This window comes from Schistocerca americana, chromosome 9, assembly GCF_021461395.2.
Source record: "Schistocerca americana isolate TAMUIC-IGC-003095 chromosome 9, iqSchAmer2.1, whole genome shotgun sequence".
Taxonomy (NCBI): Eukaryota; Metazoa; Arthropoda; class Insecta; order Orthoptera; family Acrididae; genus Schistocerca; species Schistocerca americana.
This window is the reverse complement of record NC_060127.1, coordinates 237,488,123-237,512,423: the sequence shown is the minus strand read 5'-3', so window position 1 is coordinate 237,512,423 and position 24,301 is coordinate 237,488,123. Positions and strand designations below refer to the sequence as shown.

Sequence of the window (24,301 nt, the reverse complement as noted above, 5' to 3'; positions counted from 1 at the left end):
AGCAGCCGGAAGTAGTCGCCGCTGACAGGTGGCGACACACCACTGCGGCTGCAGAGGCGGAGCAGAGGTTCGCACCGGCCACGCGGCACGGTGAGGCTGCAGACCGACCGCATTACCGGAGGCTGCCGCGGCGAGTCGGAGAGAGACTGCCGGTCCGATACACGCCGCTGTGCCGGAGCTCACCTTCGACAGTAGTAGGACAGCTCTGAGAATGGTTGCAGGAGATGGTCAGGGGAAGAATATTGATGATCTCCCAGATGAAATAATACTAGATGTATTTTCATTCTTCAGTTTTAATGAGCTTATAGACATCTTGCAAAATGTGTGTGTGCGTGACAAAGAGTATATCATCAGAGGAAGGTAAGCAGTTATTGTTAATGTTCTGTTGTTGCTGATAGAGTCATCAGTCCAAAGAGTGGCTTCAGGTAGCTCGGTTGCTAACCTATCCTGTGCTTAACTCCGTTTTCAAATGTTCCTTTACAAAGGAAAACAGAGGAGGATTGCCACAGTTTAATCCTCATACCGCTGAAAATGTGAATGAAATATTATTGGTGTCAGTGATGTTGAGAAACAGCTGCAATTGCCAAAATTAAACAAAGCTCCAGGGTCCGATGAAATCGCTGTCAGATTCTATACTGATTTTGCAGCTGAGTTAGCCCCTCTTTTAACTGTAATCTATCATAGATCCCTCGAAAGTGAGGTATCTTGAACGGAATGACATCCTCGATGCCAGCTAGCACAGATTTCAACACACTGATCGTGAGAAACGCAACTCGCACTTTTCTCACGTGACATACTGAAAACTTTGGATCGAGGCAACCAGGTAGGTGCAGTATTTCTCAGTTTCCACAATGCATTTGACTCGTACCACACCTACACTTATTGCCAAAAGGATGATCGTATGGGGTATCGAGTGAAATTTGTGAATGGATTGAGGACTTTTTGGTAGGTAGCACACAACATGTTATTTTAGACGGAGAGGCTTCATCAGATGTAGAAGTAACTTCGGGTCTGCCCAGGGAAGTGTGTTGGGACCCTTGCTCTTGATGCTCTACATTAATGTCCTTGCAGATAATATTAATAGTAAAAATCAGGCTTTTTGAAGATGATGCAGTTATCTGTAATGAAGTACTATCCGATAAAAGCTACATAAATATTCAATCAGATCTCGATAAGATTTCAGTGTGGTGCAGAGACTGGGAACTTGCTCTAAATATTCAGATATGTAAAATTGTGCACTTCACAAAACGAAAAATGTAGTATGCTATGACTATAATATCAGTAAGTCACTGTCGGAATTGGCCAACTCGTAAAAATACCTGAGTGTAACACTTTGTAGGGATATGAAATGGAATGCTGACATAGCTTCGGTGACAGGTAAAGCAGTTGATAGAATTGTGGTTTATTAGTTTCATTACATACATAACCATTTGATCCAGGTACAGGAGAGATATCAAAAGTTGGGTAAAATTTACTGTAAACGTAGAAAGCTGATCTTTACATACAGAATCATAATAATAATACAATTTTGTTTTATATGCACAAAAGGCAGAGATAATAATGACAACAGTAATAAAAATAGTAACTAAAAATGTAACACTAAATTGCCCAAACTCAAATTATCATGTCATCCTCTAAAAATCCTTCTATCGAGTCACAGTAGTATTTCTCTCCCAGAATCTGATGTAGCATTATTTTTAGGATCTCTGGCTTAACATTAAATATATTTTTGCCCATTAATTTGTTATATATTGTCATCCTCATATACTGTGGAGCATGTTCATATTATTTCAATTTGTGTTTAGGGAGCATAAAATTATTTTTATTTGTTGTGTTGTATGTGTGGTTAAAATGATTTTCCTCAAATAATTTTTGCCTGCTGTGTAGAAAGATAATAATTTCATAAATGTATATGGAGGGTAGAGTTAGGATTTGCAGTTGTCGAAATAATGGGTGACAAGATTCTGTTTTCTGTGTGGTACACATGTATCTGATATTCTTTTTCTGAAGTTTCAGTATATGAGAAATATTAAAAATAAATTATACCATACCTAATGACAGATTCAAAATAACTACTGTATGCTATTTTTTGTGTAGACGTGTCAGTAGAATTTGCAAGTATCTGCACTGCAAATGCAAAACTGCTTAGTTTATTTGATAAGGAGTCAATATGTGTGTTCCAGTTCAAGTTCTTGTCCACATTTAGTCCTTGGAATTTGACAGTGTCAACTTCTTCGTAAGTTGATTATTGTGTGTTATTTTAAGCTCTGTGCATTTTAAGTGTTTGGTTTGGAAATGTACCATATGGGTTTTTGCAATGTTCAGTTTCAACCCATTTAACTGGAACCAGTTTTCTAGAGTATCCAGTGTGCTCACAATGAGGCTTGGAATTTTTTCTGCATCGCCATCTTCAATTAAAACAGAAGTATTGTCTGCAAACAGAAGTGATGGGGAATTGATATTTGTGGAGAAGTCATTTACATAAAATAGGAACAAGATTGGCCACAAAATGGAGCCTTGAGGCACACCTTGTGATACAGTATTCCACTTCGGAAAATAACTCACCACATTTGAAGTGACAGTTACCCTTTGTTTTCTGTTCTGCAGGTAAAATGTAAGCCATTTGAGAATATTGCCCGTAATTCCATATTTATCTAATTTATAGATGTGCAAGGGATGTTTTACAGAGTCGAAAGTTTTAGTAAGATCACAGAAAATACCAGCAACTTTACTCCTCTGGTCCAGTGCTTTGCATATCTTTTCAGTAAAGTTATTTATTGCATCCAGGGTGTTTTTTCCTGGTTGGAATCCAAATTGATTATTTATAATAATATCATTTTTTACAATAAAATTTTGCATCTGATTTGCAACTACTTTCTCAAACACTTTCAATAAGATTGGAAGAATAGAAATAGGACAATAGTTTCCCATTTCTTCCCTTGACCCTTTCTCGAACAGAGGTGTGACTTCAGCATACTTCAACACATCAGGAAAGCATCCCTGTTCAAAATATTGCTTAATTATTTTAGTTAGTGGAGATGCTATTATGTGATACACTGCTTTTATCACTTTAGTCGGTATCCCATCCCACCCAACTGAATATTTGTAATGATAGTATAATATTTTCCACATGCTTTATTGAGACTTTTTTAAAATTTGTGAGATACTTAGCTCTTTGATGGAGTCCAAAGGGGTTTATTTTGCTCTGATACTCTACTGTATCAACATCTGACTTTGTCATACTTATGAAGAATTCATTTAAATACTCCGATATTTGAGCTGGGTTTACAATAAGGCTATCATTTACTTTAATCCTAGATATTCCATTTCTATTAATTCTAACACGTAACTCTGATTTGACAACAGGCTACACTACCTTTGTTTCACTTTAATGTTGTGAAATGAACTTATTGTTTGCAATTTGTTTGGCTGCTTTCACAATTTTTTCGAACGTAGCTTTATAATGTCATACATATTCAGTAAAATACCTGTTTTTCTTATATCTCATTTCATTGCCTCTTCCTAACACTAGAAATTTTTATACCCAGAGTTATCCATTTAACTTTACCAGTGATTTTGTTACATGTGGTTCTAAGTGCGAACCATGGATGAAGGGTATCAGACGGATGCCATATTCCTTGACTTCCGGAAAGTGTTTGACTCGCTGCCCCACTGCAGACTCCTAACTAAAGGACGAGCGTATTGGATTGGTTCCCAAATATGTGAGTGGCTCGAAGACTTCTTAAGTAATAAAACCCAGTACGTTGTCCTCGATGGTGAGTGTTCATCGGAGGTGAGGGTATCATCTGGAGTGCCCCAGGGAAGTGTGGTAGGTCTGCTGGTTGTTTTCTATCTACATAAATGATCTTTTGGATACAGTGCATAGCAATGCTGTGGTGCACGGGAAGGTGTTGTCGTTGAGTGACTGTAGGAGGATACAAGATGACTTGGACAGGATTTGTGATTGGTGTAAAGAATGGCAGCTAACTCTAAATATAGATACATGTAAATTAATGAAGATGAATAGGAAAAAGAATTCTGTAATGTTTGAATACTCCATTCGTAGTGTAGTGCTTGACACAGTCACATCGATTAAATATTTGGGCGTAACGTTGCAGAGTGATATGAAGTGGGACAAGCATGTAATGGCAGTTGTGGGGAAGGCGTATAGTCATCTTCGGTTCATTGGTAGAATTTTTTGAAGATATGGTTCATCTGTAAAGGAGACCGCTTATAAAACACTAATACGACCTATTCTTGAGTACTGCTCGAGCGTTTTGGATCCCTATCAGGTCAGATTGAGGGAGGACATAGAAGCAATTCAGAGGCGGGCTGCTAGATTTGTTACTGGTAGGTTTGATCATCACACGAGTGTTACGAAAATGCTTCAGGACCTCGGGTGGGAGTCTCTGGAGGAAAGGAGGCATTCTTTTCGTGAATCACTACAGAGGAAATTTAGAGAACCAGCATTTGAGGCTGACTGCAGTACAATTTTACTGCCACCAACTTACATTTCGCAGAAAGACCACAAAGTTAAGATAAGAGAGATTAGGGCTCGTACAGAGGCATATCGACAGTCATTTTTCCCTCGTTTTGTTTGGGACTGGAACAGTGAGAGAAGATGATAGTTTTGGTGCGAGGTACCCTCCACCACGCACCATATGGTGCATTGCAGAGTATGTATGTAGATGTAGATGTGGAAAAGTTTCATTAAACACCCCAAGAAAACTGCTTAAATATTTGTCAAAGTTACTACTACTTGAAATACAGTTGTCATAAAGCCATTCAACCTGTCTTAACTTATTTCTAAATACAATTAATTTTTTTCATTGGAGTTACTTTTCATAGAGCTTCTGTTGCATGGAATTTCTTTGTTAATTTTTGGTAATTCAATGAATAATGCAGAGTGGTCAGAGTTCCTTAGATCTAAGCAAAATTTATGGACATCTTCAAACACACAGTTGGTTAGGATATTATCAATACAAATGGCTGACTGTGCATTTACCCTAGTGGCTTGCTTAAAGTTTACTTTGAAGCCAAAAGTTTTTACTGTCAGTGAATTTGGACACATCATTGCTTTCACCTAGGATATTATTGTTGAAGTCAGCAGCTGTTACAACCTTTTTTCTTTTTATTTTTTTAGATTTTCAAGGAGGCACTGAAACTTGGACAGAAAAGTTTCAATTGCAGCTTTCTCTGATACTCTGTAAATAGAAACTACTATGATATTTAGGTCCCTTAACTCGATACAGCAGCTCTCAAATATACTGTCTTCATTCAAATGATTTAAATTATTTCTTATTGCATATTTTATTTCAGAATGTGTAAGTATGCAAGAGCTTCCACATGATTTCTCACATCTACAAGAGCTGTTTGCTACTTCAAAATTTTCGATTTTGTTAAGAATTTTGATATTGTCACATGTAAGCCAATGTTCATTGAGGCAAATAACTTTGATATTTTTATACTGCAAAAGAATAATTTGTAATTCGTCCATTTAATGACTTTTGTTTTGAAAGTCAGCACTTAGACCATTTATATTCAAGTGCATTATGTAAGAACATTCTTTCTTATTTATGGTTTCAAGCAGTATTTTCTTTCTTGGGTATCATTTCGGTTTTGTCATTTTTGTTACCAAACACTGTTTCTCATCCCCATCATTCCTTATAAGTTTCCCCCTTTATTCAGAATTTTACAAGTATCAGTGAACAATTTGCTGTGAATTTTTGATCCTAATCTGTTAAAATGAAGACCATCTTTACCCAAGCATTTATTGCTTAAGAACTTATTAGGATTTACATACACGGCTCCCATATCATTACAGCTTTCATTTATATCACTATTTATTCTCGCTATTTAACTATCACTCACAGATCTTCTGTAGACAATACCACTCACTACCATTCTAAACGTCTTGTAGACGTATCTGTCAGATCAAATTAAATTTTTTGTTTTGTTTACAATTTCCTCTTCAGTGTTGCTTGTAAGGGAATTTGTACCTACGTGGATGAATATCCCCTTGTAATTCTTCCGAGATGCCTCTGCTGAACCATCCTTCGAGTTATATATGTTGTTAAAACGTTTCTTCAGTTGATGGGTCTTGAAACCTGGGCGAATGTCTATTGTGGAATTTGGCACTGCCACATTTTTGAGCAGAGAATTGCCCATAACAAGGAAATCACTGTTTTCGTTCTGTTTGACATTACTGAGGTGCTTTGAGTTCTTTTTTCTGCATGTTACACTTGCCCATTTACATTAAATTGGAGTTTTTGTGATTTCTGTGCTAGTTTCTTCTGTAGGTGTTGCAGGTGCATTGTTTTGAACAGATGTAATAGTCCGCGTGTTTTTGATGTTATTTTCGTCAATTGCCACAGCTATTTCACAAAAACATTTTCTTCCCCTTTCAGGTCCCAATTTTTTTTGCTTCTGCACTGACAGTTCTGCTTTTAAAGTGTGAATGTTGCTCCGTAGGATTTTGATAATTTCTTCCTGTGAGCTCATGGGTTATTGGTAGAATAGTGGGGGAAGTGCAATCTGTCTAAAAAGGAGATCGCTTACAAGTCACTTGTGTGACTGATTCTAGAATATTCCTCAAGGGTGTGGGACCCATACCAAATAGGACTAATAGAGGATATTGAATGAATAGAGAGAAGAACAGCATGACTGGTCACAGGTTTGTTTGGTCAGTGGCAGAGTGTCACAGAGATACTGAAAAAACTTAACGGACTCTCTAAGACAGGCGTAAATTATCCCGAGAAAGTCTACTAACAAAGTTCAAGAACTGGCTTTAAATGATTACTCTAGCAAGAGACTACAACCCCTTATGTATCGCTCACATAGGGATGGTGAAGATAAAATTAGACTAATTACTGCATGCACAGAGGCCCTCAAACAATCATTCTTCCCGCATTCCATATGTGAATGGAACAGGAAGAAACCCTAATAACTGGTACACTGGAATGTACCCTCTGCCATGAACTCACGGTGTTTTGTGGAGTGTAGATGTAGAGGTAGAAGTCTCTTCACATTTATATAAACACAAAAACCTACATACGAGGGTAATCCCAAAAGTAAGGTCTCCTATTTTTTTTATAAGTACATAGACCTGTTTATTTCTACAATGGTTTACATCAGTTTACAGCTTGAACATTTAGCTATTTTTCAACATAATCACCATTTCTGACGATGCATTTTTGTAGATGCTGTGGCAGTTTTTGTATGCCCACATCATACCAGCTCACTGCCATGCTTTTCAGAAAATTATGAACCTCTTCTTACACCTCACCATTGGAGCTGAATCACTTTTCAGCCAAATGTTCTTTTAACCTAGGGAACAGTTGATAGTCACTGGCCGCCAAGTCAGGACCACAGGGTGGGTGGGTGATTATGTTCCACTGAAACTGTTGCAGGAGAGCAAAGGTTTGCCGAGCAACGTGTGGGCGAGCATTGTCACGGAGAATGTGTACGCCCTTGCTTGACATTCCTCTTCTCTGGTTCTGAATTGCCCATTCAAGTTTTTTCAGAGTCTCACAGTACCTGTCAGTGCTAACTGTGGTCCCAGCTCTGACCACAAGGTGAAAGGAGAGGTTCATAACTATCTGAACAGCACGGTGGCGAGCTGGTATGATGTGGGCATACAAAAACTGCCACAGCGTCTACAAAAATGCATTGACAGAAATGGTGATTATGTCGAAAAATAGCTAAATGTTCAAGCTGTAAATTGATGTAAACGATTGTAGAAATAAACAGGTCTATGTACTTACAAAAAAAATAGGAGACCTTACTTTTGGGATTACCCTTGTACATTTGAATTTGCTCATTGTATTCAAGTTTTGTCTTCTGTATGACTTTTACCCATTCACCACACTTTCCTCCATTCCTTGATGCCTCAGAATGTCTTAACAACCTGTCCCTTCTTTTTGTCAGTTTGTCCCAATTAAATACAGTTAACTACTCTGACAAGGCTTTGACTTCCCTAAATTGTGCCCTGAAATGGGGTTCATTCTGTCTGACATTTTGCCTGCCACCCTCGCAATCTCTGCAATATCCTTTCAGACCTCATTCTCCTTCTGCACCTCTCTCCCTATGCTATTTCTCCTACCCCTGTGGTTGTCTTCACTGTAAGACTTGCACCCTCCTACCACCACCTGTACTAGCCCTGTAACTGGCAGAACATGTACAGTCAAAGAGAGAGCCACCTGTGAAATGACACACATCATGCACCAGCTGTTATTTAAACACTGTTCGGCCTTTTACATTGGCACAACTACCACCAAGTTATCAGTTAAGGTGAATACGCATAGGCAGAGGGTGCACACCGGCAACACGCACTATCCTGTTCCAGAGAGTGCTCTACAGCGTCGAAGTGGTGACCTCGGTGTGATTATCAGAGTGTATTTTTTTGTTATATTTTCAAAAACTGATTATTTTTGTTTATTAGTTTAAGTGTATTATCTGATGTACCCATTCCATTTTCATCATTCACCTGTAGAACCAGATTTCAAAAACTATTATCTTTGCCTCATCTATACTATTTATTATCCATGGAAGACTACTCTCCAAATGAATGCATAACAAAATGCTAGCTAACACATATACTTAGATTAGATGATAACATACTCACTTTTTCAGAGACACATTTCCTTCTTTTGGCAGTACTAATTTTATACCCTCTTTATTTCTGATGACTTAAATTACTTTCCAGTCCAGATAGTAAATGTATCTACAACATATAGAAACAAATTTTTTTAATCCAATTCCCTCCAGCATCACCTGACTTGATCAGATTGCACTTCATTACCTTTGTTTTATGTTGTAAGGATCAGTCCATATGAAAAGATCTAATGAGAGTTGCTTGACCATTTTTAAATATTTTGTTGTTTTTTTTTCATGTGATTAACCTTAATTTAAAAGTTCAAAACAGTTTTTTAAAAAGATTTACCTTGCACCCTTACTGAATGGCACCCATTTTTATTTGTGAGTGCGCAACGGTTTTTCAATTTGGAGACACTAGCATTAATTTTAATATCTCTGCACTAGACTAAGTTACAACATTGCAACTGACATGACTGTTTTTAGAAAAATGTCCTCTGCAACATCGTTTATTACCCAAAACATCCTAAATTAAAAAATAACCAGTCAAAATTACTTCCAAAGTTTGGTATTGAAAACTCAGAAAATCCACTTTTTAGACCCAAAAATAACAACCAAGAAGTGATTATCAGAGTGTATTTTTTTTCTCTAGTTAGATATCATAAACTCCTAGCCTTAAATAGAGCAAGAACACTGACAAAGGTTTCCTTAAATTTTTATAAATTTTTGAAATTTGAAAATCATTATTTTTTTGTAAGGTTTGGAGCTATTTATCTCTGGTGAGACTGAATATAAAAATTTGTTTTGTTCACTTATTGTACACTTATATGATAGCAAAGTACTGTAAAAATTTCAACATTGATATTTGACTGTGAACAAAGATATGAATTTTTGAATACGTTGAAATAGTTGATATTGTGCCCGTTTAAATGGTTTATTGTTCCATTGTAATAAAATTTAGTTGCCACAGTGGTAACACCGGTTCCCATCAGATCACCAAAGTTAAGTGCTGTCGGACCGAGCTAGCACTCGGACGAGTGGCCTTTCGGTCTGCCGAATGCTGTCGGACCGAGCTAGCACTCGTCCGAGTGCTGTCGGCAAGTGGGGTGCACTCGGCCCTCGCGAAGCAAACTGAGGAGCTACTCGATTGAGAAGTAGTGGCTCCGGTCTCGGAAACTGACATTCGGCCAGGAGAGCGGTGTGCCGACCGCGTGCCCCTCCGTATCCGCATCTGATGACGTTGCCTGTGAGCTGAGGATGACACGGCTCGCGGTCAGTACCCTCGGGCCTCCGTGGCCTGTTCGGGGTGGAGTTTAGTTTAATATATTAAGTTAACACCGTCATCCTATATTTAGTTATTATTATTTATTTTAATAACAAAATATTCAACACTAGGAGCTTTTGCTTTGGTTCTATGTTAAAAAAAATTGCCCATTTACACCTAGGTTTATTCTCAAAAAAAGTAGCACATTATTACAAGTTCAAAATGATAAGAGTAAAATAATAAACATGAAAAATTTCCCTATTGTTGGTAAGTCTACTATTTTGTGCATGACAAGTGTGTACAGGGGCTTGGTAGCCAGAGTTACAAGTCTGTACTGCAGCCCAGTAGTCGGTGACATAAACTGTGTTCCCCCACTACATTTGCTGGGTATGGTATTGTTTTAGCCGGTCTGGCCAGAAACCTCTGTTAGTATGGATCTACATACTTCATTGAGAGCATAGAATATTTTATGTACTTTTGTTTTTAGTGTAATTTGAAATCAACTAAAATAATTTTAAAATTTAATAATAAATAAATTTGAAAGCCTAATTGGAATGCAATAAAATGGATGAACAGTGCTCTAAGTTAAGTGTGTCACAAAACAGTGTATGGTTCAGTTTCAAAAAATGTAAAATATGTTAGTGACTTTGACGAAGATAGACAAACTTTGTCTAAAATAACAAGTAGGGTCTTCTGTATCACCAGTTTCTGAGTATCTTAAGGGAAAATATGTTCTGACATACAATCACATTTCTGGAAAAAAAAAAAAAAAAAAATGCTCTGATCCATTCAAAGTTTATAAAAAGCCAGTTACTAAAGGTTCGAGGGAAATAAAATTTGAACATTTGTCCTTGCTAAGTGAGAGTAAAACAGCTACCCAAATGAAACTTAATGTAAATCCTGGAAATTCCCCATGCCCAAATTGTTATTCAAAAATATTTGTGATGAATCCAGGACCAAAACTGTGTAATCTTGTAAATGACATTTTGGTTCCTAATGAAAAAGCTATTAGCAAATTGGATTTTGTTTTTCCTGATGTAGAAATATCTTGTGCCTCAAAAATAAGAAAACTGAGTTGCAGAAAAATAAAAGCAGCTATTGAAAGCAAGGTACAATGAATTTCAGACAATATTAGAAAAGACTTAGAGCCATGTTTATGTCATCAAAACGTCAGACTGGTGACTATGGGTGCAAAACCCAATGATGTTATCTACAAAAAGTTACTAGATTTAACAGGCTGTGACACTAACAATGATGACTGCATGATGATTTTGTATGATAAATGCTACAATAATGAAACTGCTCTCGAATTGTTTAGCGAATCTGAGGAGGAAATGCCCGACAGTGCTACCTTGAGACAGTGGGTCACAACTGCAGTGCTGAAATGCTTAAGTGATTAAATCTCAGGAAGAGTACTTTGAATCTTTAATTGATAACTTAGAGAATCACAAAGTCACCACTATATTTCTAAATACCAAACTAAGTTTTTACTTTACGTTTGTGGTTCATGATGCAATACAAGGGTACCACTGGATCAATGACCAGGTGACAGTGCATCCATTTGTTCTGTACTTTAAAAATGAGGACAAAATTTGCAGTTCATCAATTTGCATTCTAAGTAACTGCTTGGAGCACAGCACTTTGGTTTTCCATGTGTATGTAACAAATTACATAAAAGAAAAGTTGTCCAAGGCTGAGAAGCTCATACACTTTTGAGATGGAAGTGGTAGTCAATACAAGAACAAAAAGAATTTTCAAATCTTTGCAACCGCAAAGTAGATTTTGAGTTGGAGACCGAACATTGAAGTAGGAGGTACAACAAAATGTGAAGTGAGTAAATCCAGCATACAAAGAAAGACCACAGACAAATTTCTTACAGAAGAGGATATGTATGCCTTTTCCAAGCATAATATTAAAAATATCACCTATTTTCCCATCAAGAAAGAAGAGATAGTGCTTCATATAGAAACAACACTTCAAATCAGATCTGAAAACTATATAGCAATTAAAGGAACAATGCAATTCCACTTTCACTAATGAAATATTAAATGGCTGGGTAGCTGGAAGTCACCCGTTGGGATTTTTTGTGACCTATCAAAGGCTTTTGATTGTGTAAATCACGGAATACTTCTAGATAAGCTCAAGTACTGTGGTATGAATGGGACAGTGCTCAAATGGTTTAAATCATACCTAACTGGAAGAGTGCAGAAAGTTGAAATAAACAGTTCACATAATATGCAAAAAACTGGCGATTTCTCAGACTGGGGAACAATCAAGAATGGGGTGCCACAAGGTTTGGTCTTGGGTCCTCTGCTGTTCCTAATATATATTAATGACTTGCCATTCTATATTCACGAAGATGCAAAGCTGGTACGTTTTGCCGGTGATACAAGTATAGCTATCACACCCAACAGACAAGAATTAACTGGTGAAATTGTAACTGATGTTTTTTAGGAAATCATTAAGTGGTTCTCTGCAAATGGGCTCTCATTAAACTTTGACAAAACACAGTATATACAGTTCCACACAGTAAATGGAATGACACCATTAATAAATATAGACTTCAATCAAAAATCGGTAGCTAAGGTGGAATATTCAAAATTTCTAGGTATATGCATTGATGAGGGGTTGAACTGGAAAAAACACACTGAGGATCTGCTGAAACGTTTGAGTTCAGCTACTTATGCTATTAGGGTCATTGCAAATTTTGGTGATATACATCTCAGTAAATTAGCTTAACACACCTGTTTTCATTCTCTGCTTTTGTATGACATCATATTCTGGGGTAACTCATCATTGAGTAAAAGAGCGTTCATTGCACAAAAGCGTGTAATCAGAATAATTGCTGGAGCTGATCCAAGATCATCCTGCAGACACTTATTTAAAGAGCTAGGGATCTTCACTATAGCCTCACAATACATATATTCACTTATGAAATTTGTTATTAATAATCCGAATGAATTCAAAAGTAATAGCAGTGTACATGGCTACAACACTAGGAGGAAGGATGATCTTCACTACTCAAGGTTAAATCTAACTTTGGCTCAGAAGGGGGCAAATTATGCTGCCACAAAAGTCTTTGGTCACTTACCTAATAGCATCAAAAGTCTGACAGATAGCCATATAGCATTTGAAAGGAAATTAAAAGAATTTCTTAATGGCAACTCCTTCTACTCATTAGATGAATTTTTGGATATAGTAAGTGGGTCATTCTCCCCCCGCCCCCTCCCCCCCCCCCCCCCCCCCTAAAAAAAAATTAAAAATATTGAGTGTCATGTAATATTTTATGTAATGTCATATCTATGACACATTCCACATTATTACGAAGTGTCATATTCACAATCTATGGAACAAGTACTAATCTAATCTAGATTCCTTGGAATTGCAGAATACTAAGTTCGATGTTACAAAACATCAGATACCGAAATTTACCAGGATCATTGTGTCAGTAAAAGTACTTCTCTGTCTTTAACACTGAATGACACAGGAGAATGTGTGTGTGATAGACAATGGTGGCATGCAGAGGTTGAAAGTCATAAGTTTGGAAAATAATTATGTTTCTGTGCATTTTTACCGCCCTGCTGGCCCAATAACACCATTCAAGAAATTGAATAGTGACAAAGTTTTTAAGGACTTCAGGAAGGCAGGAAGGCTGTGAGGGACACACGTGTATTCAGGGGATTCCTTGACGACACTGATCATTATTTAATCTGCAGTGAAATTGGGATTGCGAGGCCGAAAGTGCAGGAGGTCAGGTCCATATGTAGGAGGATAAGAGTGGAGAAACTTCAGGATAAGGAAATCAGGCACAAGTACATAACAGCAATCTCAGAAAGGTACCAGTTAGTTGAATGTAGTCAATTACAGTCATTGGAAAAGGAATGGACAAGGTACAGGGACACAGTACTAGAAGCGGCTAAAGAATGTCTTGGAACAGTAGTGTGTAAAGGTAGGATGAAGCAAACAGCTTGGTGGAACGACACAGTCAAGGCAGCCTGTAAAAGGAAAAAGAAGGCGTATCAAAAATGGCTACATACTAGAACTCAGGTAGACAGAGAAAGTTATGTTGAAGAAAGAAACAAAGGCAAACAGATAATTGCAGCATCCAAGAAGAAATCTTGGGAAGACTTTGGAAACAGGTTGGAGACTTTGGGTCAAGCTGCTGGAAAACCATTCTGGAATGTAATTATCAGTCTTCGAAAGGGAGGTAAGAAGGAAATGACAAGTATTTTGGACAGGTCAGGAAAACTGCTTGTGAATCCTGTGGATTCCTTGGGCAGATGGAGGAAATATTTTGGAGAGTTGCTCAATGTAGGTGAAAATACAATCAGTAATGTTTCAGATTTCGATGTACAATGGGATAGGAATGATGATGGAAATAGGATCACATTTCAGGAAGTGGTGAAAATGGTCAATAGATTGCAGTGCAATAAAGCAGCTGGGGTGGATGAAATTAAGTCGGAACTCGTCAAATTCAGTGGAATGTCAGGTCCTAAATGGCTACACAGGATAATTGAAATGGCCTGGGAGTCGGGACAGGTTCCATCAGACTGGACAAAAGCAGTAATCACACCAATCTTTAAACATGGAAACAGAAAAGATTGTAGCAACTACAGAGGTATCTCTTTAATCAGCATTGTGGGTAAAATCTTCTCAGGTATTGTTGAAAGGAAAGTGCGACTATTAGTTGAGGACCAATTGGATGGAAATCAGTGTGGGTTTAGGCCTCTTAGAGGTTGTCAGGACCAGATCTTTAGCTTACGGCAAATAATGGAGAAGTGTTATGAGTGGAACAGGGAATTGTATCTATGCTTTATAGATCTAGAAAAGGCATATGACCGGGTTCCTAGGAGGAAGTTATTGTCTGTTCTACGAGATTATGGAATAGGAGGCAAACTTTTGCAAGCAATTAAAGGTCTTTACATGGATAGTCAGGCAGCAGTTAGAGTTGACGGTAAATTGAGTTCACGGTTCAGAGTAGTTTCAGGGGTAAGACAAGGCTGCAACCTGTCTCCACTGTTGTTCGTATTATATATGGATCATATGTTGAAAACAATAGACTGGCTGGGTGAGATTAAGATGTGTGAACACAAAATAAGCAGTCTTGCATATGCGGATGACTTAGTTGTGATGGCAGATTCGATTGAAAGTTTGCAAAGTAATATTTCAGAGCTAGATCAGAAATGTAAGGACTATGGTATGAAGATTAGCATCTCCGAAATGAAAGTAATGTCAGTGGGAAAGAGATATAAACGGATTGAGTGCCAAATAGGAGGAACAAAGTTAGAGCAGGTGGACAGTTTCAAGTACTTGGGATGCATATTTTCACAGGATGGCAACACAGTGAAAGAACTGGAAGTGAGGTGTAGCAAAGCTAATGCAGTGAGCGCTCAGCTTCAATCTACTCTCTTCTGCAAGAAGGAAGTCAGTACTGAGACTAAGTTATCTGTGCACCGTTCAATCTTTCGACCGACTTTGCTGTATGGGAGCGAAAGCTGGGTGGATTCAGGTTACCATATCACAAGGTTGAGGTTACGAACAGGCTTAGATGGTGGGGTCATGTTACACGCATGGGAGAAGCAAGGTTACCCAAGAGACTCGTGGATTCAGCCGTAGAGTGTAGGAGGAGTCGGGGAAGACTGAGGAGAAGGTACCTGGATTCGGTTACGAATGATTTTGAAGTAATAGGCTTAACATCAGAAGAGGCACCAATGTTAGCACGGAATAGGGGATCATGGAGGAATTTTATAAAGGGGACTATGCTCCAGACTGAACGCTGAAAGGCATAATCAGTCTTAAATGATGATGATGATGATGATCATGATGATTTCAGTTCTTGAACTTGCCACAACAACTGGGAGGTCGTATTCTATATCCCTCAAGCTGTCTGAAGAAATAAGTGGTCTTAACAGAAACTACTAGGATTCAGAAGCACCACATCTTGAAAAATTACTGAACTCAACATTTGTATTATGTTGAAAAATTTTAAATAAATATTTTCAGTTAACGTACTTCAGAGTTTATGCATATAATTCAGTACCTTAACTTCAATTTGATTACGTCTAGCCAATATCACACATGAATTAGGCAACAGCCATAAGATCAATTGTAATGTGATGGGAATTATTTCCTCATTTTCAAAAATTCGTATCTATGTCCACAGTCAAATGTCAATGTTGAGTTTTTTACAGTACTTTGCTATCATATAGGTGCACAAAATGTGCAAAAATCAATCAGTCCCACCAAGGATAACTAGTCCCACACTTTACAAAAAATTAAGATTTTCAAATTTCAAATATTTATAAAAATTAAGGAAACATTTGTCAGTGTTCTTGTTCTGTATAAGGCTCTATATAAGGCTAGTAGTTTATGATGTCTAACTAGAAAAAAAATTGTTTCTTGGTTGTCATTTATGAGCCTAAAAAGTGGCTTTTCTAAATTTTCAATACCAAACTTTGGAGGTTATTTTGACTGGTTATTTTTGAATTTAGGATATTTTGGGTAATAAACAATGTTGTAGAGGAGACTTTTCTAAAAACAATCATGTCAGTTGCAGTGTTGTAACTTAACACAGTGCAGTGATATTAAAATTAACCTAATGTCTCCAAATTGAAAAACCACCATGTGCTTACAAACAAAAATGGCTGCCATTCGGTAACGGTGCAAGGTAAAATTTGTTTCAAAAACTATTTTGAACTTTTCAATTACAGGGTAATCACCCATAAAAAATCAAAATATTTAAAAATGGTCAAGCAACTGACTTAATTTTTATTGGATCACTTCATTAGGACTGGCCCTAAAGTAAGCTGCCAATTTGTGCAACAATTTGAAATCGTATATAGGTATCTGACTGGATATGTTTTTGGATAGCACTCAATTCGATGACTGCGTAATCTGCAAAAAGTCTGAGATTCTTGATGTAGCTGTTACTTCCTGGTCTCCAAATTGAAAAACCACCATGTGATTACAAATAAAAATGGCCACCATTCAGTATCAGTGCAAGGTAAAATTTTTTTAAAAACTATTATGAACTTCTCAATTACACCTGCATAGCATTAGTTCATCCTTGTACTTCCCATGTTAATCTCCCATACTTCATCAGTGATATTGTAATAATTACTTTAATTGTAAAATGTGATGTAGAACAGATAACATTTTTTAAATTTTAAACTTTTCACACAATTTGCAACTGAAGATGCGATATATATTCCTATACTTTATGTACATTGATAACTTGTACTATTCAAATGTTTTTATCGTTGCTCATAAAAGATTGATATCAAATTCAGAAATGTATCTCCCTTCCAGTTCACCATTTTTATTGTCGATATAACAGTTCTTGAGAACATTGCACATCTCCAGGGCAGGATGGCGACCCACGAAATGCTTACTGCCATGTCCGAGCAGCTGTTTCCTCTCACTAAGTTGCTGCAACTGCAGTCCCATGCCGAAGATGCATGTCATCTCTCAGTATCCACTACACAATTTGCACCACACAAGGAAACAGCTACTAAGGTAGCAGAGTAATTCTGGAGTGCACATGGGATTTTTTTGGCTAGGCAGCAGTTTGAGGTGCTCTGACGGACACTCACCATTCAATAAGCATCGAGGGGAGTCAAACGGCGTTCAGAATAAAGACATTTTGCCTGTCAATTTTATGAGTAAACTGTCGAAGTCTTCGTAATAACGTACCTGAATGTACTGCCCTCCAGGAAAGTTCTCACGCTCAAATTATTCTTGGGCTGAGAGGTAGCTGAAACGTGAAGAGTAAAGTTAAGAGATATTTAGCTAACTGTGGAGTGTATATTGGAAAGACAGATTAGAGGCCATAGGAGGGGAAGTATTCGTTGCAGTTGACAAAAATGTTGTCTTTGAGGTCGAAGTGGGTGTGACAAAGAAGTCACATATAACAGGTGTAGGTGAAACCAAGTTAATTGTTGGATGTTTTTACTGTCCACCCAATTCTGCTGTGACACTTCTAAGAGTCATTAGAAGAAAATGTACCTTCATGCATAAATACTCAGATCGTGTAGTACTAACTGAAGGTGATTTTAACCTACCGAGAATAGACTGGGATGTCTGTCGATTCATTGTGGGAATATACAGACATACAGTCATGCGAAACACTTGTGAACATGTTTTCTGAAAATTGTCTCGAGCAGCTAGATCGGCAGCCCGCATGCAGTGGAAATATCTTAGACCTTGTAGCAATAAACGGTCTTGACCTTATTGACAGAGACAGTACAGAAACAAGGATTAGCGATCGTGATGTCATTGTAGCAATTATGAGTACGAAAGTTATTAATTCAGTCAAGAAGGCTAGGAGAGAGTTTCTGCTCGATAGAGCATATGGGCAGTTATTAACATCTCACTTAGACTGTTTATTGGCATCATTTACTTCCAGTACCATGGATGTTGAGGAATTATGGCCAAAGTATAAGCCTATTGTAAATCGTGGTCTGGAGAGTTACATAACTAGTAAGCAGAAAACAATGGAAAAGACCCACCACGGTTTAATAACAAAATTCGTTGGATGCTGTGGAAGTAGAGGCTGTTGCACTCTCGGTTCAAAAGCGAGTGCATAATTGACGACAAGTGAAGGTCAGTAGAGATTCGTGTGTCTGTGAGATCTACACGCGAAGCATACAACAACTACCGACGTGATACTTTAGCGAGAGATCTGGCAGAGAACAGAGTAGAAAGATCGAACCCGTAGTGTTCGGATACAGTATTACTAGTGTCCTGGTCGTCACAGTCGAGTCATTTAAATATCTGGGCGTGACATCGCATACCGGTACGAGCTGGAACGAGCGTGTGAGAACTGTGGTAAGGAAGGTGAATGGCTAACTTTGATTCATTGGGAGAATTTTAGGAAAGAGTGGTTCGAACGTAAAGGAGACTGCATATAGGACACCGGTGCGACCTCATCTCGAGTGCTGCTCTAGTGGTCGAGATCCGTACCGGGTCGGACCGAAGGAAGACGTTGGAGCAATTCAGAGGTGGGCCGCTAGATTTGTTGCCAGTAGGTTCAGACAATGTGCGAGTGTTATGGAGGTGCTTTGGGAACTCAAATGGGAATTCCTGGAGGAAAGCCAATGTCATTTTTGAGAAACACTATTGAGGAAATTTAGAGAACCTGCATTTGAAACTGACTGCCAAACGATTGTACTGCCGCCAACATACACTGTGCGTAAGGACCACGAAGATAAGATAGAAGAAATTAGAGCTCACGAGGAGGGGTATCGACAGTTGTTTTTCCCTCGCCCTATTTGTGAGTGGAGCAGGAAAGGAAATGACAAGTAGTGGTACACAGTGCCCTCCACCACATACTGTACAGTGGCTTGTGGAATATCTGTGTAGACATAGATGTAGATATGGCCCACCAAATGTGCAATAAAAATAAAACCAGCACACAATATGTGCCTGTTTATATTAGACTTACACTGAGGTGACAAAACTCACGGAATAGCAATGTGCACGTATACAGGTGGGGTATGAAAGGGCAGTGCATCGGTGAGTTGTCATTAATACTCAGCTGATTCCTGCCGAAAGGTTTCCGATGTGATTATGGCCGTACGACAGAAGTTAACGGACTTTTAATGTGGAACAGTAGTTGGAGCTAGACACGTCGGACATTCCGTTTCAGAAATCGTTAGGGAATTCAAAATTCTGAGATTGGTAGTGTCTGGAGTGTGGCGAGAATACCGGATTTAGGGCATTAACTCTCACCGTGGACAACACAGTGTCCGATAGCCTTCACTTAATGACTGAGAGCAGTGGCATTTGCTCAGAGTTGTCATTGCTTACTCACGAGCGACACTTCGTGAAATAACTGGAGAAATGAATCGGGGACATACGACAGACGTGTCCGTTAGGGAAATTTGGCGTTAAGGGGCCACGGCAGCAGATGACCGATGCGGGTGCCTTTGCTAACAGTACAAGACTGTCTGCAGTGCCTCTCCTGGGCTCATGAGCATATCGGTCGAATGTTAGATTATTTGAAAACTGTGGCCCGGCCAGACGAGTCCCGATTTAAGTCGGTAAGAGCTGACGGTAGGGTCTGAGTGTGGCACGTAGCCCATGTAGTTGCGGACCCGAGTTGTCAACAGTGTGTTGTGCGAGCTGGTGGTGGCTCCACAATGGTGTGGGCTGTCTTCACACGGAACCAAACTGGTCCATTGGAGCAGTTCTGTTTGGCTACTAGGAGACAATTTACAGCCATTCATTGACTTCTTTTTTGCAAACAGTGATGGAATTTTTATGGATGGCAATGTACCATATCACTGGACCGCATTCCGGACAACTCGAGTGAACAATTCGGCCACCCGGAATGCCTGAAATGCAAATCTCGTTGAACATTTGTGGGACGTAATCGACAGGTCGGGCTGTGCACAGTACTGTGCTGTGGCAACGCTTTTGCAACTACTGTGTAAACAGCTACAGAGGCAGCGCGGCTCAGTACTTCCGCAGAGGAAATGTACGTAAATGACCTTGTGGGTGACATCGGAAGTCCACTGAGGCTTTTTGCGGATGATGCTGTGGTGTATCGAGAGGTTGTAACAACGGAAAATTGTACTGAAATGCAGGAGGATCTGCAGCGAATTGACGCACGGTGCAGGGAATTGCAATTGAATCTCAATGTAGACAAGTGTAATGTGCTGTGAATACATAGAAAGATAGATCCCTTATCCTTTAGCTACAAAATAGCAGGTCAGCAACTGGAAGCAGTTAATTCCATAAATTATCTGGGAGTACGCATTAGGAGTGATTTAAAATGGAATGATCATATAAAGTTGATCGTCGGTAAAGCAGATGCCAGACTGAGATTCATTGGAAGAATCCTAAGGAAATGCAATCCGAAAGCAAAGGAAGTAGGTTACAGTATGCTTGTTTGCCCATTGCTTGAATACTGCTCAGCAGTGTGGGATCCGTATCAGTTAGGGTTGATAGAAGAGATAGAGAAGATCCAACAGAGAGCAGTGCGCTTCGTTACAGGATCATTTAGTAATCGCGAAAGGATTACGGAGATGATAGATAAACTCGAGTGGAAGACTCTGCAGGTGAGACGCTCAGTAGCTCGGTAGGGGCTGTTGTTGAAGTTTCGAGTACATACCTTAACTGAGGAGTCAAGCAGTATATTGCTCCCTCCTACGTTTATCATGCAAAGAGCCCCTGAGAATAAAATTAGAGCCCACACAAAGGCATACTGACACTCCTTCTTTCCACGAACAATACGAGACTGGAATAGAAGGGAGAACCAATAGAGGTACTCAGGGTACCCTCCACCACACACCGTCAGGTGGCTTGCGGAGTATGGATGTAGATGTAGATGTAGATGTAGATGTAGATGTAGATGTAGAGGACTCCAGTGACTTGTCGAGTGCATGTCAACTTGCTGGACTGTGCCAGGTAAAAGGAGGTCCGTCAGCAATTTAAAGGGTATCCTATGACTTTCGTGGCCTCAGTGTATTATCGTATGTTCTGTTATTATAAATTACTTTCATTTATAGTATCATTTGTTGGTAAGAAGACGTAGGGATATGTCTCACTTCTGTGTAGTGTTAAGCCCATTACAGGCTACTGTTACTATTGTGTGCCAGTTCATTAACGCACTTCCCTCAGTCACACTTGAAGTTACTTCTACACCTGCCAACGGCACTCCATCTGAGATAAAATGCTGCATTCTCCTCACTGAGAAGTCCTCAGTGTGGTCACAAATTGTAGTTGCTCAGCAATCGAGCCTGCACTAAAGTTTGGGCCACAATTCTGATAGTATACAGTTACGAACTTCTGAATGTACTGCTTTTATACTTTGCATGCTTTGGTTGTTTCTCTCTCACACCGCCTAATGCCCGAGTGCAAAATACTGTGTAGCGAAGTAAGTAAGAAGTTCCTCTTCGTCATGCTTCTGAACCGACAAGTGATAGTCGTGTCGAGATGTACAGTTTTTAATCGGCAGCTGGTGCCAGAGCTCTCTTTGTTTTGCTGTGCTTTGCTGTGACAAGTTTTATGTTGTGATTCACAATTGCTGTGTAAATTAATGAAATGAGTGTGTCATTAAGTAGACAGCATAGTACTACTTTATTATCAACATAACTTATTTACATTATTTTCTTTTAATTGGAAAGCTTGCTGTTAAAGTGAAACAGTTGAATTATTCTTCAACATGGTTGGCACAATTAAATTGTAAACTGAAATTCGTTTACTCCATTTCATAAGAATTCACTTGCTTAGGTTTTTCATTTTGATTTTGAATTGAACATACACTGTGATCAAAAGTATACAGACACCCCTAGAAACGTATGTCTTTCATGTTAGGTGCAGCAGGTGCCACAGTATGATTTCATTTGTCTGAGACGCCAGATGTGAGTGCAAGTTGCATTTGTGTGTGTGTGTGTGTGTGTGTGTGTGTGTGTGTGTGTGTGTGTGTGTGTGTGTGTGTGTGTGTGTGTGGGTATGCGTATGCGTATGCGTATGCGTACACATGTCTATTGCTGACAAAGGCCTTAATGGCCGAAAGCTATAATTGTGTGAATCTTTTTGTTGTACCTATCACAACTCAGCATCTCTGCTATATAGTGAGTAGCAACTTTCCTTCCCTAATATTGTTAACTCTGAAAGCATACTCTGGTTGGGATTTGTGGGGAAGATGTAGATGACAAGATGCCCAAATGAATAATGGAAGACAGGTTGTGTTCCACCAGATGGAAGGGCTGACCGAGAGCTAGATGGCGGGATACTGTATCCACTGACCTTACTGAGATAGAGATCTGATGGAGGAGAAAAACAGAGAACAGATACGTATGGAGGAAGAGTATTGAGGAGCTCGAGGTCCACCGAGACCTGTAGTGCCAAAACGAAGAGGAAATATGTTTCATTTTATCAGCCTCAGTCCTTCTTCTCACTGCACACAATACACTCCCTTGCACAAGAGCCCAATTTGACTGTGTTTACATCCCAGTATCAGTATCTGTCCACCTTGCCTCTCCACTCCAGCATATTTGACAGATATTTTTATGAAAAATTTCAACACCAGTATTTATGAGTGGTATAACGCCATACTCGTCTTTTTGAGATATTTTGATTGCCATTTAAGAAAAAGAGGTTTTGATTGCCATTAAAATGTATGCTGTTCCATTAAAACAAATTATGATTGGGAAAAGGGTTAACTGTGCTCACTCCATAACAAATTTAGATGCCCCTGTGCTTACTACCAATTGCTGAAAACCTCGTGTCAGTATCTTGAAGCTGAATGGGTGTGCCTTGCATGAATCAAGCTGTTTATAATATTCTAGCAAAGTTTTGATAGAATTTAAACTCTTTTTAGATTAAAGGAGACTAGTCACTGAAAGTGTATGTCTGTCTGTGTGTGTGTGTGTGTGTGTGTGTGTGTGTGTGTGTGTGTGTGTGTGTGTGTGTGTGTGTCTGTGTCAGAATCACAATTTTATTGTCTCATGACATACATAATTGATTTAAAGTAGAGGATGCTTGTAATTGTAAATAATGTACCAGAGGTACATACAATGTAGAAAGAAACCTAATCTATAAAAATCATTACAAATTGGTTTCATTATTCTACAAAAGGAATCTTCCCCATCATTCAGAAATTCCATGCATGAACAATAACATTTTTGCACTAGGATGGTGCATAATTTTATCTTCAGTGAACCTAGTTCCATACTGAGAAAGTTTTTCATTTTTAATTTATCATAAATTTTTATAGCTGTTTATTGAGGAGCCTGGGAGTAGAGATTTAGCCTATGATATAGCAACAGAAAATTATCTTCGTTTCTTGTGCCATATATAAATTGAAAATGCTTTCCCATAAATAATTCTGGATTGATATGGGCAAAGACAAACAGTTCATAAATGTAAATACATGAAGTAGTTAAAATTTTTAGACCTTTGAATAAAGGTTGGCATGACGCTATAGGATCAATAGTTCATATATTTATGCTAATACTTTTTCAAACTAATAATATTCTATTTACACTACTTTCCCCCCCCCCCCCCCTCCCAAAAGATTATACTATATCTTATAATAGATTCAAAAGAGTTGTGGTAAACAACATTCCTAGTGAAACTTCCTAGCAGATTATAACTGTGTGCCAGACCGAGACTCAAACTTCACAGAAGCTTTTCTGTGAAGTTTAGAAGAGAGGAAATGAGGTACTGGCAGAATTGAAGCTGTGGGGATGGGACGTGAGTCGTGCTTGGGTAGCTCAGTTGGTAGAGCACTTGCCCGCAAAAGGCAAAGGTCCCGAGTTCGAGTCTCGGTTCAGCACACAGTTTTAATCTTCCAGGAAGTTTCATATCAGCGCACACTCCGCTGCATAGTGAAAATGTCATTCGGAGAACTTTCCTAGTGTCCGTGTCACTTGCATAGAACAGTATTGTCATTGAGATAGGCTTATATGAGAAGACCGGGATAATTTTTTTTTCTAA

The 24,301-nt window shown here is 38.7% G+C and overlaps 1 protein-coding gene across 1 annotated transcript in view; it reads left to right on the top strand.

Annotated features, from left to right (window-relative positions):
- The first annotated feature begins 336 nt into the window (after positions 1 to 336).
- Positions 337 to 24,301, top strand: part of LOC124550838 (F-box/LRR-repeat protein fbxl-1-like) — a 107,808-nt gene continuing 83,843 nt past the window's right edge. The window contains exon 1 of the mRNA XM_047125564.1: positions 337 to 360. The gene's annotated coding sequence lies outside the window, so the exon portion shown is untranslated. The remainder of the gene's footprint in view (positions 361 to 24,301) is intronic.